Raw genomic sequence first — 19,560 nt, forward strand, 5'->3', positions numbered from 1 at the left:
CACAGTGCTCCCATATATCATAAGTAATCTAGGCTCAGTAGGCTGAGAATGTGTTACATACTGAGTATGACTTAGCACAGTGCTCCCATATATCATTAGTAACCTAGGCTCAGTAGGCTGAGAATGTGTTACATACTGAGTATGATTTACCACAGTACTCCCATATATCATTAGTGATCTAGGTTAAGAATGTGTTACATACTAAGTCTGACTGTAGTACTCTCAATTATCATTAGTAATCTAGGCTCAGTAGGCTGAGAATGTGTAACATACTATTGATTGTAAGCTTGCAGCAGGGCCCTCCTACCTCCAAGTCTGTCTGTTGTTACCCAGTTTATTTTATTACAGTCTACTATTGTAAAGTGCAATGGAATCTGCTGTGCTATATAAGAAACTGTAAATAAATAAACTGTAAAAAAAAAATACTGCGGACAAGATGTAATAGGGTGCAATTTTTTAGACAGCTGAAAAATTCCACCAAATCGTCTGGAAATCGCACATGTAATAGGATGCAATTTTCTTATTACAATTCTACTGGAGAAGATAGACCTGGGGACCCAGGAAAGGTGAGTTTTTGTATGTTTGCATGTGTGAATTTTTGCTTTAAGACCAGATTCAGTCATTGGATCTCGGTTTTCATTTTATTCTAATTTTAGTCATGAAATAAACTCATCGACTACTTTCAGTCATCATTTTTGTCGACCAAACACTGGAATGGAGATGGCTGAGAAGTGAGTTAGGAAGCCCAGTGTGTCGCTGATTACAGTATTCAAGGCAGGGAATGGTGGGGGCATGAGAATTAGAGAGAGAGATATATACACAGAAAGCCAGGGTGGGAGTAGAGCGGGCCTTGTCTGGGGGAAAAGAGTACTTTGTTTTTCTTAAATATTGAGTTTCAGGAAGACACAGGAGAACACAGATGGAGCAAGATCCAGAAAAGAGTGGTGAATACATTTCTGTATCATTAGCATGAACATGGAAGCAAAGACCAAAGTAATTTATAAGATGGCTAAGGAAGATACAGAAGGGTATCAAGGCCAGAACATTGAGAAAACCCTATGAGAAAAGGAAGGAAAAGGGAGGTGGAATGGATTTAAATTTGGGGAAAGAGTGGATGGACAAGAAGGAAGAGAACCATGAAAGGGTTCAGTTACAAATCACAGCTTTGGAGCAAAAGGGGGAGGTCAATGATGGCAGGTGACTTTGAAGCCAAAGATTATAAGAATAGAGATCTGGCCTTTGGATTTGGTCATGATGTCATCAGTGATCTTAATGAAGGCAGTTTCAGTGAAGTGAAAAGAGTGAAAGTCAGAGGAGTGTGGTGAGGAAGACGGTGAGGTTGTTAAGGGGTAAAAAAAGAGGTGAGGCAGTAGTTAGCAAGGAAGGATGGGTTAAGAGAGATGTTTTCTTAAGAAACATCAATGCAAATAAATACTTGTTTAAGTCTGAGTTGCATGTAAAACATAGGACCATCCACCTATATTCTGAATTTTCCACATAGCCACAAGCTTCTGTCTTGAGTGAGTAAACACCATCAGTACTAGCTGCATTTTCAGTAGCCCCATCCATGGTGCAGATCTAACTAAAATTGAATGTATATTTACATGAGCTCAGAGCTGCGTGGCTAACACTTTAATCAGCTGGCCATGTAGTAATTTATGTGGCCACAGATAGACTATGTAATTTGCTAGCCTGCTCCATGTCAGACAAGACATTACATTCACTGACCCACAGGTCTGAGCAGCAGGAAGAGGGGGCTCTACCACATATTCCTTCTGACTTTCCAGCTGCCTGAATAGATTGCAATGCTCACCTGCTGTTAGTGTTATGGATGCCAATGGCTCTCCCGGTCTCGCTTGCTTGATCTTAGTGGGCTGGAAAAGAGGAGACAGAAGAATAGGAGGTATAGAGAAAAGAACACCTTATGTAAATAAACTAGTAAACACCGGTGGAGTTTTTCCTCATGTGTGACAGGACATTTGGGAGGCAATTCCACTACAAAACCTATATAACTTAGTCATTACTTAGTAATAAGCTCCATATACATTGAATAACACACTGTTACATCCTACATAAGATGGTTCATGCAAAACCAAATATTAAAGCAGGATTGGATGAGATACATCGCATACGGTCCTTTGCCATGCAGTATATTGCATGCAATCCCAGCCAAACCTACCCGGCTTGGAAACAATCCTTCAGATTGCTTCTCCAGTTGGGACGACTTGGAGGCTCCAGTGTGATGCGCAGGGGACCGCACATCGAATTGGACCTCCTTTAATTCACCAGCAATGTTTCATGTGATTGATTGCTGCAACGTCAGAAAAAGAGCACAAATTGCAGGTGAATTGCATAGTGTATGGGGGCCTTCAGTGTTACTGCGTGGTAGTAGTGTTACTCACTTCCCTAAATCACAGCTGTATTGTGTACTAAGAATTGTGCTTTAATTGTGTTCTATCTAGTTCTGTGTACCTTGTACTGTTCTAATGTGTGGTATATGTACGGCGCTGCGTACCACTTGTGGCGCCTTATAAATAAAAATCTAATAATAATAGGTCAAATGCACATAGGTAGTGTTACATGAGTAAATTATTCTAGCTGATAACTGCGACTGCTAGCACTGGCTATTGGATAGTAACAGTGTAGTCAACTCTGAATACTGGTCAAAATATGCATTTATGGCCTGATTAAGAATTGCTGCAAAGCAAATAAGCAAAGCAAATAAGTACACAACAAAGTAAAACTGCTGCTGGTGGGGCTGATATAACATGTACATAGAGATTAGATTTGGGTGTGGGCTACATGCAAAAGCAGCCAGTATTTACCATGCACTGAAAAAATATAACAGACCCAGTGGGTCCCAGTTGTGTGCTTTCTTGCTTTGCTTGCAACTCTTACTGAAGCCTGTATTTCCTAACAAGTAAAGCATCTGCAATCGCTGCCGTTTTAAGTGCAAGTCTGAATCAGGCACATTGTCTTTTATGTATTTTTTCCTATTAAACTTAATCTGATTTTATACACTGTTTAGCACTAATATATATATATATTAGAGGCCTACATGTTTACTTTTAAGCTTTTAAGCTGTACATTTTATTGCCATGCCAACAATAATCACACAAAGTCATTCTGAAGCAATAGAGAAAAGCTGTAAAAGCGATTAAACGAAAAACAGAATGACATGTAAGTATGTCAGGAAACCATATGTGAGTATAATCTACATGTAGCAGGACAGCTTAAATGATGCATTTCATATTTTGTTCTAAGTGTTATTTAAGGTCTTTGATGTATAGCATGTGGCTGTTATGACATCAGTGGTTGCATGTCAACTAAGACCACATTGAAGACATGCAGATTTTTCTGTTCTCTATAGTTGTTGTTTGGTATCATTCTATCTTTTATGTAATTTCTGAGAGGATATCCTGGAAACCTAGACTCTAGATAGGGATTAATGAAATTAATTATTAACCCTTTGAGTGCCTTTGTCAAAATAGGTGTGAAAATTGCCAAGAAAACATTTTTATTCATCATAATGGCCTGCAATGTTCACCTTATGTAAAAAATGTAACCTAATTTTACACAACAATTTTTATTTGAATTTACATAATAAATGTCAGGGATGCTGGCATTTATAGTAGATATTTTGTGCATCTCTCACAGAGATGTTGACATTCAAAGGGTTAAAGCACATAAAAGCAGATCAGGTGTTCTTCCCATGCATGACAGGACAAGGGGGGGCTGCAATTTTCTGATCCTCGTGTATATTAGTAAATCACCCTGAATTTTGCCCAATATCGACTTTTTTTTTTCTGTCAAGACCAAAATCATTAGCTAGTACATTGTATCATATAAATGAAATGTGTTACATTTTATACATAAATACATGTCGTACTTACATTATAATCTACTGTAATCTAATCTATGTGTGTTTTATTTAACTATGAATCTCTGTCTATACATATAATTTACCACTTCACTCACTTCCTGTTCTGGATGTGACCACAGTTCACATGTTCAGGAGAAAGTTAAACAACACCACACAAAATACAGATGGAGCCGGCCTTATTCATCGCCGGCGCTCGCCAGATCCTCTCCTCTGGCGAGTGCCGGCGATAGGGACTAGGATGCGCGTGCATCTCACGCGCACGTGCATCCCAGTATTACAGTGGCTGGGCAGCATGTCCCTGCCCGTCTCCGCTTCAGGGAGACGGGCAGGGTTTGGGGGGGTCGGGGCGGCGAGGGGGAACGGCGGCGGCGGGGACCCGGGGCAAGCTTGTGTGCGCGCGCCCCTGGCGGGGGCTGGCGATACTTTGGCAAGCCCCTGCAAGAACTAGGCCGGCTCCATCTGTATATTAAAAGTATTTGGCTGTATATAACTAAAACTGGGTACATAGTATACAATTATCTGGTAGATAGCTGAGATCTTTATGATCAACCAGAGAATTTGTGTAATGTGTACACATGTACAATATAGATTTATCACAAATGTTTTAATCGCATGATTGGATGTTCAAACATCCAGGATGTTCCATGAGGAAAACTGTGAATAGCAGTTGAAACGTCCATTGGGTCCTGTGTGTATACCTTTCCATGCCTTAAATAAATCTACGTTGGACTACTACAGTGTGTGCTGGTTCTTCTATCCTTCTGCAAGGAGGGTGAGTGCTACTATGCTTCCACATTACAGGACTGTGCACCACAACCCGTGAGTTACATCTGCATTACCTATTATTCAAAAACTGAGTGCTGTCTTACATGATATATATATACATATGGTCAAATGGTGGGTGTGTTAGCGCTGAAGTGTCCGTATGTGCGAATGGATTCCAGTAATACACCTGCACACATGCAAGGGAGATGATTACACCAGAGTCTATAGTCAGACTGCAGCTTCCTTCTCATATATGAGGAATCCCGCGTCCAAGGGATTAGGCAAATCTGGGAGGAACAAGAAGAAATGGGAAGGAGCGCTTCCTGGTGTATTAAACAAGATTTTATTGTACATAAAGGAAAAACAGGACTCCACGGTACTTCACAGTAATGCTTGTACCTGTAAAAACAACTCTGTGGACTGGTTACCACACGGCTTGATAAAACCAAATCAGGCAAATACAGCTCACTCGTAAGGTCAGCTCCATGTCCAGAGCACCTCCGGTAGAACAAGCGCTGGGTTGCGCTGCAGAATTGGGATGATCCGGGGTCAGGAACTGCCAACAGGTGAGCAAGGCTGGTGAGCGTGTTAGGCCACGCCCTGGCGCGTTTCATCACTTGGACTTCATCAGAGGGCGTGGATACTACCAGCGCTGACCAGCATTAAATACTGTCCATCTGTCAATCAATCAGAGGGGCCGGGCACTATGGCTTAAAGCAATACTAACTATATCAGGGAAACTGCTATGATGCAGTACTCATAGTTACATAGTTACATAGTAGGTAAGGCTGAAAAAAGACTTGCGTCCATCTAGTTCAACCTGGTATAGATATCCATTGCTGATTTGGTAGGTTCTGGTATTTTACAGACAAATTATATTTCTTATTTGTACCCATGGATGTTTTTCTCCAGTAAATGTTTGTCCAACTTTGCCTTGAACGCATTTAATGAGCCAGCCGTAACCACCTCTCTGGGAAGAGAGTTCCAGAGTTTGACTGTTCTGACTGTAAAGAAATTCTTTCTACTAGCTGAATGAAATCTTTTTTCTTCTTATCTATACTCATGCCCTCGCGTCCTAGATTCCTTTCTAGTAGAAAAGAGGGTGCGTGACAGTTCCTTATATTGGCCCTTGATATACTTGTACATGTTGAGCATGTCCCCCCTTAAACGTCTCTTTTCTAATGTAAATAGTCCCAAATTGCTTAATCTCTCCCCGTAGCTTAAATTCTCCATTCCCCTAATAAGCTTTGTTGCTCGCCTTTGGACTTTTTCTAATTCTATGATGTCCTTTTTATAGTGTGGGGCCCAGAACTGTACTCCGTACTCTAGGTGAGGTCTCACCAATGCTTTATATAGTGGCATAATTACCCTTGAGTCCCTAGTTTCCATTCCCCTCTTAATACATGCCAGAATTTTGTTGGCCTTTTTTGTAGCTACATTACAATGGGCACTACATCCTAGTTTGCTGTCTATTTGGACTCCTAGATCCTTTTCATGTATGGAATTACCCAGTTCCTCTCCGCTAAGGTTGTAACTTGCACACTGGTTGTGTCTCCCAAGGTGCATAACCTTACATTTATCTACATTGAACCTCATCTTCCATTTTTTTGCCCACTCATCTAGAATTGCAAGATCATTTTGAAGCATGGTGACATCTTCTGATGATTTGATGACTTTGCTAAGTTTTGTATTGTCCGCAAAGATGGATACATTGCTGAGTAACCCTATCCCAATATCGTTAATAAAAATGTTAAACAAAATGGGCCCCAAAACCGAACCCTGGGGCACTCCACTTAGTACCGGTATCATATCTGATACGGCACGAGCTAAAAAATAACACGAGCTAAAAAATATATAAAAACACTGTAAAACACAAGGTACATGACCTCGGACTATACATGTCTGGCTAAATTACACATACCAATAGCCAGTGTTTAAGTATGTCACAAGTATGTCGTATTTTAAATACAAACAGAATGCGCGTTGATTATAGAAAAAAATCGACACAACCGATATTACTTATTTTTCCATATGAATACGGTATGTGTATATATAAAAATTTTATGTTAAAAAATAATTTATATCTAAATTCTGAAAAGGGATGGCCAATAGATTGATTGACACACAATACACAACAGTGTCACAATTAATGGTGACACAGTCGGGGGAAGATAAACAGTACTGATTATACGGAACCAGTCAATGCAAATGTTAAAAGAATATATATATATACATAATGAATCACCATTATATATATATATATATATATATATATATATATATAAATATATATATAGAGAGAGAGAGAATCGTAAGGAGGCACTCCGACAAATTGCTTGTGGTAAATGTAAGAAACACTTGTATCCTCCGGTGCCCTCCTGGCTGAGCCTTGGCTGAAATATGCAGAGGGGGGATGGCGGCACTCGGAAATAAATAGAGACCACACTGGTTTACCAGTATATATATATATATATATATATATATATATATATATATATATATATATATATATATATATATATATATATAGCACTAATCCATGGCACTCACATTCCTTGATTTGAGATGTAACAAGGTTTGTGACTGCATTGTTTAAATAGAAATCACAGGAGCTCTACACTCACTATATTAAATAACAATAATAAATAGGGTAGATTTAGTTCATGTATTGATCAATGAATTTTAAGCCCGCAGCCCTGCAAGGTACCCCACATAGTTTCCAGAGTGTCTGCACTCATGATAAAATGTTCAACGTTGCGTGGTGCACCCACTGGAGATGTAAACATCCAAATTGAAGAAATAGCAGGGATGGGCTCTAACCAAAGTATCCAAATTAAAAAAAGATTATTTTTTACGGCACAGTTGGTCGATGTTTCATTCCCCTTAGCGATTGCCTTCAGGACGAAGAGTTAACACCATGCGCTGCTATGTGGATATTAGTGATGAAATAGCACCTTGCTGAATCAAATGTACACTGGACACACTGTGTAATTTTCAATTTTTATGTATAAAATATTAGCAAATTATTGAAACAATAAGGCACATAAAATGTAGCACATATAAATCACAAATATGTCATGTAAAATCAATCATCTAATAAAGCACGTCTGTGGGATTACTCCGTTCAATAATCAAATTTGATGGTAGCTGGTAATGGTTAATAGTCGGGGTTAATGGTCAAACTGAGTGAATGGTAAACAAAAGTTACTCAAGCAGATTTAGGGTTAATAGAGCAGAGAGTTATTTCACGCACTGGGCCGGTTAGCATGTAAGCAGTCCACGCAAAGTAAGGAATTTTTCACGGCCAGTTAATGCAATGACATCACAATATAGTTGAATTAGATGTTTAGATATCTCACCCTCTGATAATTTGTAGAAGAGTGTAGGGGAGTCCAATGGAGTGCAGGTTCAGCTTTGTGCTAATAGCTGTAATGAGGATCCCGGAGGTGCTCACCTGTAATTATGTTTTCGGTGGCCGGGAAGCTTCCCTCCAATGTAGGGTTGTGGGGGGAGGCACGGGAGTTCCCGGAATGAGGGTGATCAAACCTGCAAGTCGGAGATGGTAGATTGCGGGGAGACTGGGAGAGATAGCCGGGTATATTCCTCCGGCCGTTTGGTAGTGTGGGAGCGTGGATGGTAGTCGGATCCAGTGGCTCACATGCACGAGGGAGCCGGGTGGCAATACCAACAGTATCAGCAATTGGATGGTGAACAGAGATCTTGACGTGCAGCAGAAGTGGGCGTCAACGTGTTTCGTTCCTATAACAACTGGGAACTTCAGGACAACAACATCATGAGCAGCAGAACATCAAAGAGCAGTCCAAAGAGAGGGATGTTTGATGTTCTGCTGCTCATTATGTAAGATCTGTAAATAAAAACCTTTCTTATTTGGATAATTTGGTGAGAGCCCATCCCTGATATATATATATATATATATATATATATATATATATGTAGCGAGTAGTCGGCACTTACTCTCTGTAGTAGTGTGAAGGTGCCCGGAGGGGGTATTGTAATAGGAAGCAGAACACCGGCACTCACTCCTTTCAAAAATAATTTCAAGGACACTCAGAGGTGCATTTTGCAACGTTTCCGGCTTTTTTATTCAGCCCGTCGTCAGGCAGTACAGAATCGATTCTGTACTGCCTGACGACGGGCTGAATAAAAAAGCCCGAAACGTTGCAAAATGCACCTCTGAGTGTCCTTGAAATTATTTTTGAAAGGAGTGAGTGCCGGTGTTCTGCTTCCTATATATATATATATATATATATATATATATATATATATATATATATATATATATATAGGAAGCAGAACACCGGCACTCACCGGCACTATATATATATAGTGTACGAAGTGCTGGCACTCTGTCCTTCCAAGGTCAATTACCGAGGTGCAGGAGAGGTAGGTATCATAGACAATGAATAACCTGCACCCATCGGGTTTCTTACTGGATCAATAATCACTCAGACGCAGAAGCTTTTAGGCTTAAAAGCTTCTGCGTCTGAGTGATTATTGATCCAGTAAGAAACCCGATGGGTGCAGGTTATTCATTGTCTATATATATATATATATATATATATATATATATATATATATATATATATATATATATATATATATATATATATATATATATATATATATATATATATATATATATATAATGTACAATACCCCTAAATGCACTATGGATAATAAACCAGACAATGTGGCAGCCTTACTCACTGGGATTCCCTATTGGATAAGAATCAAAAAAAGTAGTATACAGCAATAGTGAGTTGATGCCTCTGTGAAGGCCTGTATATCAGAACCAACACGCAGACACTGGAGACTGACACATCATTCGGCCTTGGGTGTACCTTGCAAAAGTGGACTTCCCACAACACAGACATTTTTTTCCATTTTTTAACCCATTGGACGTAATCTGAACGTCAATGGGTCAATAAAGGCTTATTTCCAAGCCCTTCTACTAAAGGTTTTGAACCATTACCCCTGAAGAAGTCATCTTTATGATGAAACGCGTTGGTTCTCTTTCCATCCTGTCCGAATTGAACAGAAGTTACAGTGTCTGATGTTTATTGATTTGAATATGTTTTAATAAAAAAAACTGGTACTTGTTTAGTTTCACGGCGGCAGCATGGCTGCGCGCTACTTTTGGGTTTGGCGCTCAACAAACTTTCTAAAATAAACTAAATAAACTCCATGCAAATGTGGATAGTTCATACCCCCACTATCCACGTTGGCATGGAGTTCATTGTAGATAGCGTGGCGAGCGTAGCGAGCCACCAAACCCGTAGCGTGGGCGAACGAAGTGATTTTTTCATTGGGTCAGAAAAATCTGTCGCATCGCATTGCATGCCACCAAATCGCATGCGATGCGATGCGACCAACCCGATTTTTACATTGGATCCAATGTTAAATGGTCCCTGAGACCCGATTTTACATTGGACCCAATGTTAAATGCCCCCCCCCAGACCCCATTTTTAATTGTATACCTACCCTGATGGGTAATTACTGTCAAATGGCCCCCCATTGTTAACGACACGCCACGATCAACGCCAACCCGAAGCGTGGCGAGCGCAGCGAGCCCGCGAGGGGCGGCGGAACAAGTCCTCCGACCTTTTCATACCCCCACTATCCACGTCGGCATGCAGTTGATTTTATATAGTGTGGAGAGCGCAGCGAGACACCGAGCCCGAAGCGTGGCGAGCAGACGCGGAATACGAACCCGAAGCATGGCGAGCACAAAGGATTACTTAATATGTATTCTGCGTCCCCTCGCGGAGCTCGCTGCGCTCGCCACGCTTTGGGCTCATATTCCGCGTCCCCTCACGGGGCTCGCTGTGCTCGCCACGCTTCGGGCTCGTTGGCTCGCTGCGCTTGCCACACTATATAGAATCAACTCCATGCTGACGTGGATAGTGGGGTTATGAAGAGGTCGGAGGACGCGTACCGCCGCCCCTCGTTGCCTCGCTACGCTCGCCACGCTTCGGGTTGATGTTGATCGTGGCGTTCCGTTAACAATGGGGGCATTTGACATAATAATTAACCATCAGGGGGAGTATACAATTAAAAATGGGGTCTGGGGGGCATTTAACATTGGACCCAATGTAAAATCGGGTCTGAGGGGCCATTTAACATTGGGTCCAATGTAAAAATCAGGTCGTTCGCGTCGCATCGCATGCGATGCGTTCGATTTTTTTTTTTAAATCGGTCGCATCGCGTTCCATCGCATGCCTTAAGTTAAGGCATGCGATAAAACCATCTGGCGCCCAGATATTACACAAGTACCAAAACTTTTTATATATTAATAAGTGTTTACACAGAAACAATCATCTATTAAGGTGGTGGTAGTGCACTTCTATTTCTATTTAACTTACCTTCCACTAACAGGGAGGGCTTTTAAAGTGCAGCTGTTCTATGTAGCGCAAACAACAGTCTATTTTTTTCCCATATCTATCTATCTATCCACATATATTTAGTTATTCATGTGGCACTGAGAGGTTTTAGTGAAAAACATGTCTTTATTGCATCAACGTTTCAGGATCCTGACACAGAAGACTGGATCCCCAAAACGTTAATGCAATAATGGATCCTGACGCAGGAGACTGGATCCCCGAAACCTTAATGAAATAAAGGATCCACACATAAAGGATCCTGACACAGTATGCGTAGTATAAAGGTGTTTGTACAGCTTTATCGTTTTGTGAGCAGGAGGTGAATATTGTAAAGCATTCTCACTTTTCGCATTTATGATTGTCCATAGGTACATTATTTACGGAATACATATAATGTTAGGTAATTATCTATGGGGTACCGTTAAATGACACATCCTATTTTGAAAAAAACTATATTAATATAAAAAAAAACTTTGGATATGAAATGAGCGCTTATGGAACCCCTGGGAGTTTATGGAATACATCTATGAAAGCAATGTGTAGATTATTCCTAAATTCAAATAGTGAGACATCAGGTTTGTGAACCCCAAGCGAGTCCCTTTGGTTGATTTCTACATATCAGATGGATGTCTGTATATTTATGTTCTACTGTAAGGTGCGCTCCTGCGTTATTATTCGCCTTCTGTGAGCTGTCTATTCAGATACTATTCATTCACATATAATTTGGGATATTTGCACGCTAAGCATGCGCATTGTTATCACCATAGCCACTGAAGGCCTCATATGTAGATATATAACCATACAAATATTAGGGATCATAATAGTGAATATGATATGAAACTATCGCTCAAAAGTCTACTTTGATGCTAGAGTTCTGCGGTTTGGCCACTGAGCCAGCAAACAAGTAACGTTACACGTTCATCAGTCATATAAGCGGTGCTTCGTCTCTCTCTAGAAAAGCCACCAGCAATCCCAGCACAGAAAACCAGTGACCACTTACCATACAGCGATGCAAGCAGAGAACCAGTGATGACAAGTTACCATACAGCGATAATACCAGCTCAGATAATCAGTGACAACTTACCAAACAGGGATACCAGCACAGACAGTCAGTGACAAAACCATGCAGCAATCCCAGCAGAGAACCAGTGACCACCTACCTTACAGCGGTACCAGCCAGGAGAACCAGTGACAACTTACTATACAGAGATCCAAGCACAGAGAACCAGTGACAACTACCATGCAGCGGTACCAGCTCAGAGAACCAGTGACAACTACCATATAAAGATCCCAGCATAGAGAACCAGTGACAACTTACCATACAGAGATCCCAGCCCAGAGAACCAGTGACAACTTACCATACAGAGATCCCAGTACAGAGAACCAGTGACAACTACCATTCAGCGGTACCAGCCCAGAGATCCCAGTACAGAGAACCAGTGACAACTTACCATACAGAGATCCCACACCAGAGAACCAGTGACAACTTACCATACAGAGATCCCAGTACAGAGAACCAGTGACAACTTACCATACAGAGATCCCAGTACAGAGAACCGGTGACAATTTACCAAGGAGCATTCCCAGCCCAGAGAACATAAAAACATGTAATCGTTTTTATAAGAAAGGAGCTTTCCAAGGCTAAATCTCAAATAAATGACAAAACAATTATATTTATATTTTATTTAACTTTAAGATAACTTTGATGTTATTTAACTGACACCAAGGCTACACTTACAGGAAACCGCTTACATATCAATGTGACAACAACAACACTACAACAAAATGGTTTATTAACTGAGGCTAAATTATAATGGCCATTTGTTGTATATTCGCTTCTTTCCCAGCATGCATTGTATCCACTTGAGTAACTAAGTAAAGGGGGCTAATATTTGCATTAGGAAATATTAAATGGAGTGTAAAATATATTTATTATTATTATTATTATATTATTATTATTATTATTATTATTATTATTATTATTATTATTATATAATTATTATTAAAAGTTAATTTGTGTGTTAATAAAGTGCTGTTTTAGTCCATTACGTCAAATACGTCAGCCCTATATTAGTCAACTATATGAGCTATAAATCATGCGAATACTTATCAACTCTTCTATTACGTACATTTGCCTTGGAGGCGTTAGTATACAGTTTTATCATTTTGAGAATTGATGATTTAAAGAAAATCCCTTTATTTGTATATGGAATATTTGAAAACATTTTAAATATAATTTTATAAAGATGTCTGAAAAAAAAAAAGAGTTTACGCTAATAATATTCATTTTGCAGTTATGAATATAGTACTACAGTATTTCAATTACCTATAATTAACAAACAGTTGCCAGAATGATTGTCTTTAGATAAGCAGTTATTCTGTATATGGTCATACACTAGTGGCCGCCTAACTGTAATGATTAGGTGAAAGGTAAATAAAAGGCGATTGAAAACTGATAAAAGTAAATGAAACGTATTCAATGTAGACCTAAAACGTAGTTCAACGTCTTGTAAGCATATTATTATTATACAAGGCAATGCTTTATTTAAATAACATATGACAAAGCTATAAGATTGAAGTCCCAAACTTATCCCATAAATTAGCTGGTGAATATGTACTGTACAGGTAACCCAGCTATAGCTTTAGCAGTGATGTCATTGAATTATACTGTGTAAGACAATGGTTACAACTTTAGTGTACCTGTAAATAACAGTTTCATGTATATATGTCATTTTCCTAATGCAAAATCTAAGTAAAGCAATGACAGTACTTACAGGGACACCGCTGTCACCATGCACAAGTCAATCGCTTTGTGCGTGAAAACAGAGATGTTTCTAATTTGCTCAGTCTGTCCCATCTCTCCGGATAAATTGATTTGTTATAGTTGTGCCAATTGTACTCTCCCTTGTGGTGGTAATGGCTGATGCTATTCTAGCAAAAGAGGGAATTTAATGACCATATCTTTTCCTGGTTTGTATAGGCATACTTGAGTCTATGTTACTGTTATAGAGCATTGTTTATTTCACTACTATTAAGTGTGCACTCTCTTTGCAATACCCGGTCACATAGCACTAACATGCCTCTATATGGTCACTCTCTTACATTTAACAAAATGAATGATGCAGTGTAATGGGCACATCTGATGCTTGCAGTAAGTTAGCAGAACATGACTGCTGTGCCTTCTTGTCCAGCCTAGATGGACGTGTTATCACCCCTGTGCAGGCAGTCAGTGGAGACTTCCCAGCAGTGTGCTATGGTTTGTGCAACCTCTAGTAGTCCCGTCACTAAATAATAATAACTCACTAAGTAGCATCTCAGTGGAAATCTACGTTTATTTTGCCAGACCAATATCGCAGAAAGAACGCTCTATTGAGCCATGGATCTGGGGATTTCTCTTGTTTGCCAACATCAACATTTACATGGAAAGCTTAAAATGTGTTGTTTTCCTAAGAGTGCAGGGAAAGCAGTGTGGATGGGACTGTAGCTTCAGAATAGAGCAGTCAGGGTTCCGCTATTGCTGGGACCTTGTTCACAAAGAGACAAAGTGGGAAATTTACTAAGATGAGACTTCTATTTCACGTGGGTTGTTGCTATGGGCAACCAGATACTATACATTAACTTCTAGAAGGTGCTAAATAAATAATTAGATTCTGATTGGTTACCCATAGCAACATCCAATGTGAAATAGAACTCCAATTTTAGTAAATTTCCCCCAATATAACTGACTGGCTTCTCTCATATCTAACAAATGTATTTAGATCTGTTGCTACAATGTGTTGTATATCAGTACTGCGATTATATGAGATCAGATCCTTACATGGCACATACATCAAAATAAGATAAAATGTAGAAGGACATTTTTAACATTGAATTAATTTGTTGCAAATGATATATATTGACCTATGACACCCAAAATTACCTTCCTAGTAGAACATCATTAGGACTCTTCCCATATTGTAGCTGGTAAGCAGATAGTGCGCTGTCCACGTCTTGCCGACCGCAGATGTCCTCTGGCAGAATGGTACAAGACAGTTATCCTCTTTTGGAAACTGAGGGGAGCCTTTATATTGAATAAGGTCTTTTTCACAGGCTCATCCCAGAGGAAACGCAGGGATTTCTACAGACCTCATCAAGGATAAGGCGCATACCACAGAGAACAACATCAAAAAGTTCCAGCCCTATCTGGAAAAGGGTGACAGGAAGATGAAATGGTTGGAGATAAATGGCTTCAGCGACTGTGCCATGTGTGGTTGGAATTAGGGGAAATGACTAGAGCTCAGTTTACCTGTTCCTTTTTTACAAGAGCAAATTACTCCTTAACAAGTCCTGCTTGTGATATATAGGGCTGTAATATTTTATAAGGGAAATGAAGAGATCACTTTGTATTTATTGTCTGAGTAAGCTGTATTTTATTAGAAACACTATTTAATGCCCCACATCACAGCGTCTCATTGCTTATACTAACAGTTTTATAGCATTTACACTTAAGCAGCTAATAGTTTGGGAACTTCCACATAAATACAATTTACAAAGAACCCAGAATTACTTGCCGTGAGTGCACAATGAAACGTTATACATGGTCTATGTACTGTATATACAGATTTGCACCAAACTTTAAAACAATGTGGTATTTTTATTACAAAAACAGTATTGAATGATATATGTTTTACAACTGTCAGTAACAATACTACAGTATACTCCAGTTTGTAGTGGTATGTACAAACTGGGGGCAATTCTTAACATCCACCGTCGGCATTAATAATATAATGCGGATATTTATGGTCGTTTATGAGTTATAGGGATACAGAACATGAAAAATGAGTTACTTGGCTATAGTATTTGGATTAAATAATGTAACTCGTTTTATATGGTTAATTAAAATCCATTTTTGTATTTGTTGACCGATAAAAATGTACTCAAATAAATAAAAAAACACCTTTAACATGCTAAAAGAGTAATAGAACATTCGTTATTTTGTTTCTAGATATTTCAATACTTGTTACATACTACTTGCAAGCATGTATATTTATTTAATTAGACTAATCGTGTAATTATTTAAAAATAATAATAATCTGCATAAGTGCGGCACAACATTCCCAGCTACACGTGCTGAACGCTCCAGACCTTTAATACTGTAATCATAAACCTGTGGTCTTACCGTGCTGTTATCACATCATCTATGTACACAATGATAAAATAATATTACATTAAGATAGTTAATTAACTGATAATGATTCTGCAAAGCATGAGTGGTAGCTTGATTTAGATCCAAAAGACACATCCTATTGTTATGCATGATGTACGCTGTAGTTCAGTAGAACTCTCTGTTCTGTGATTGTAGGCTGTATTTCAATGGAGAGGGAGAAAGCTACATAACAGTATATTGCATGGGTCTTCAAACTGTGGCCCTCCAGATGTTGTGAAACTACAAATCCCAGCATGCCTTGCCACAGTTTTAACACTCCCTTATAGCAAAACTGTGGCAAGGCATGCTGGGATTTGTAGTTTCACAACATCTGGATGGCCACAGTTTGAAGACCCATGTAATGTATAATAGTATTGCTAGGAGGTGTATGCTCCCAGACAACTTTCCAATGACAAAGCAATAGAAATGCGTGTGTGTGTGTGTGTTCAGCAGGTTACTGCTCTTAAGGGGCTATGCATTAATACAGTGGTTCCCAAACTTTTTTGAATCACAGCACCCTAGAGTATCAGAATGTTGTTTTCGGCACCCCCAGGCCAAAAGTTTATTATTGCCAAATTTAGAAATAAATATTAAATTAAGTAATTTGTGTTTTTAGTTCATCTGAAGTTTTAATTATGGGGTGAATAACAAGATTTGCCTCTGTTTCTTCACATATGACTTGCAGCCAATAGCACTAGTTTTGCTTTTTGCGTTGACCATAAATAATTTGAATTGGTCCTGGACCACCAACCCAAGGCTCCCCTGTAAGTGTCCCGAGGCACGCCAATGGGGCAGGGGGCACAGATTGGGAACCACTGCATTAATGGTTTTATGTCCAGTTTTCTCAGCCTATAACTGGGGATTTAATATCTAGAAGTGGCAGTTTTGCCTTCATAAATCTCATTTCTAGAAGTGAGTGGTTAACTATAGCGGTTTATGATGTACACATTTGCCAGTTTATCCTACTTTTACATACTGTATCATATCCTATTTCCAGAAATTCAAGGATTTCACACTCATTGATAGAACTGGGAGATCATTTGGATATTACTGTTTGATCTCCAAAATGTAGTCACCGCGTTTTAACCGTATGTCTAACCGTATGTGTAGGGCGATCCCTCAGATTGAATCAATACAGTTCCAAAATTGTACAAAATTGGACATTTATTTAATTATTTTTAAAATAAAATTAAAAGTCTGAAGCTTCTGTCCCTCCTAATAATCTCAGTACCAGAACTGGAATTTCCATTAAAGACCACTAGAATTATTTAACAGTCTCCCCGCTCTATTCTTTTCCCATCTTTTCTGCTAGATTACCTAATTTCAAATAACGGCGATGTACCAAGGATGGCGAGTTCCGCTGAACATTCTGTTACATTGTACAATTGGGTAGCACTCACTGTGGTTAGATTAGTCCTGTTATCATGTACAATGAGGTGAGAAGGGAAAGGGCAGGGAACTCTCTATTTTTCATTGACAGTGGCACTGATAGGTTTTCATCTTAACCCGATTAATCATTCCAATGATTAATTACTGTCTGATCCTAGAACTGGATCTATACTTTGTCAAATGCTTATTCCTAAAGCCAATAAATCATAATGATTGAATATTTTCCACAGTGAGCAGAAGCACTATCATATGAGATCACATACTGTATGTGCGAGTGTGTATACAGTACAGTATGTGTGTGTGTGTGTGTGTGTGTGTGTGTGTGTGTGTGTGTGTGTGTGTGTTTGTGTGTCTGTGCCACAACGGACTGTAGCAACAAGCTTGTCGGTGCTGCGGTCCCTTAGCATCCCAAAGTGTGTGCTGCATCTTGGTTCCACTTGAGTACCCTGCATCGATTAGAAAGATTTGCTCTTCGAGATAATCATTCAAGAACACTATATGTAACGTTACATTGTAATCGGTTGGATACAATTTCCTAAAAACAAAAACAAAACAGTGAAACACTAGTTGATCAATAATATAAATATACTGTTAAATATATTGTTTATAAATCGTTTGGTTCAGAAAATCCACTCGTATTAAGCACTAAACTTCTCATTTCTAGAATGTTATTCCTTGGACAGGAATACTCACAACTATCAAAGGTAAAGTGGGGTCTGGGCATCAGCTTCCTGCAGTTTACTGGATCCCTTGTAAATCTTGTGGCCTTATTGCGATAAAAAGTCACTGTTGTGCTTCACACGTGAAATGCCTTGTAAATGACACCCCGCCTTTCAAGGGAGAGATTTATTTAGCTCTCAGGGGGCAGCGACTGTTATACCAGTCTGACAGCACCAGGAGTTCAGGATAACTCAGTATTTGCGTATAAGAAGTACTGTATCCATAGTAAGGATGGTCCCAGATCCTAGATCATATATATTGTATAAGGTCGTACTGTAAAATGTTCATCAAGCCACCGATATATTATTCTGCATTATACAAAAAATTCCAAGTTGATCAGTTCTTTTGAATACTGCAGTTCCACTACACAGATATCACAGAATTCTCTACAATAAATACATTAAAGTGATTATTTAATAAATGTATCTAGCGATATTTAAACTACAATGATGGATCACAGTAAAGTCTGTATACCCGGATTATTCATCCCATTGGCAAATATACTGTTCACTCCAATGATATGCATCGTACATCGTATATTGGCTCAATACTACAGTGACAAATAGCAGAAAAGTATACTAACAAACAACAACAAACAATATTTACATGGAGTTTAATGGTGATGTGTGAAGTTCTGCAAAGTCTTCAGCATATCGACAGACAGGCAGATGCACCGATATTCAGACGTGCTGACCTGTTTCAGTGAATACAGCGATACATATGTATGTCTTACCATAACAATCCAGAGCTGATTTTCTCGGGTTCGAGGAGGATGACAAAGCAGCATTAACTAAAGTAATATCTGGATTTTGTAAAAAATGAATGAAGCACATAACAGCAAATATATATAATATAAAGCCAGATTGCTACAGTATGTGTTGGCATAACAATGTGGGTGCAGATCTGATCGTCAGAGACGTTTACCAATAGTAAATATACATTTGGTTTGACCACAAAACGTAAAATATCGTTTCAAATATTGTAGGCGATGTCATTGTGGTGCTGTCTGGGGATTATGCTCATTACTGATAACTAGGACTGAACAATAATGCATGTCCAGTAATGAGCTGTCTGATTTAAATGACATGCTGGAAAATAGGAATGATTTTAGTAATAAAGGTTTCCTTTTTTTTTTTTCCAGAACAGCTTTTGGCTGATAGAAGATCAGACTGCCCTGGGATAGCAGCCTTGAATCATCCCCTTGTTTGGATTCCAGT

This window comes from Crinia signifera, chromosome 4 (assembly GCF_055691185.1).
Source record: "Crinia signifera chromosome 4, ASM5569118v1, whole genome shotgun sequence".
NCBI classification, from domain to species: Eukaryota; Metazoa; Chordata; class Amphibia; order Anura; family Myobatrachidae; genus Crinia; species Crinia signifera.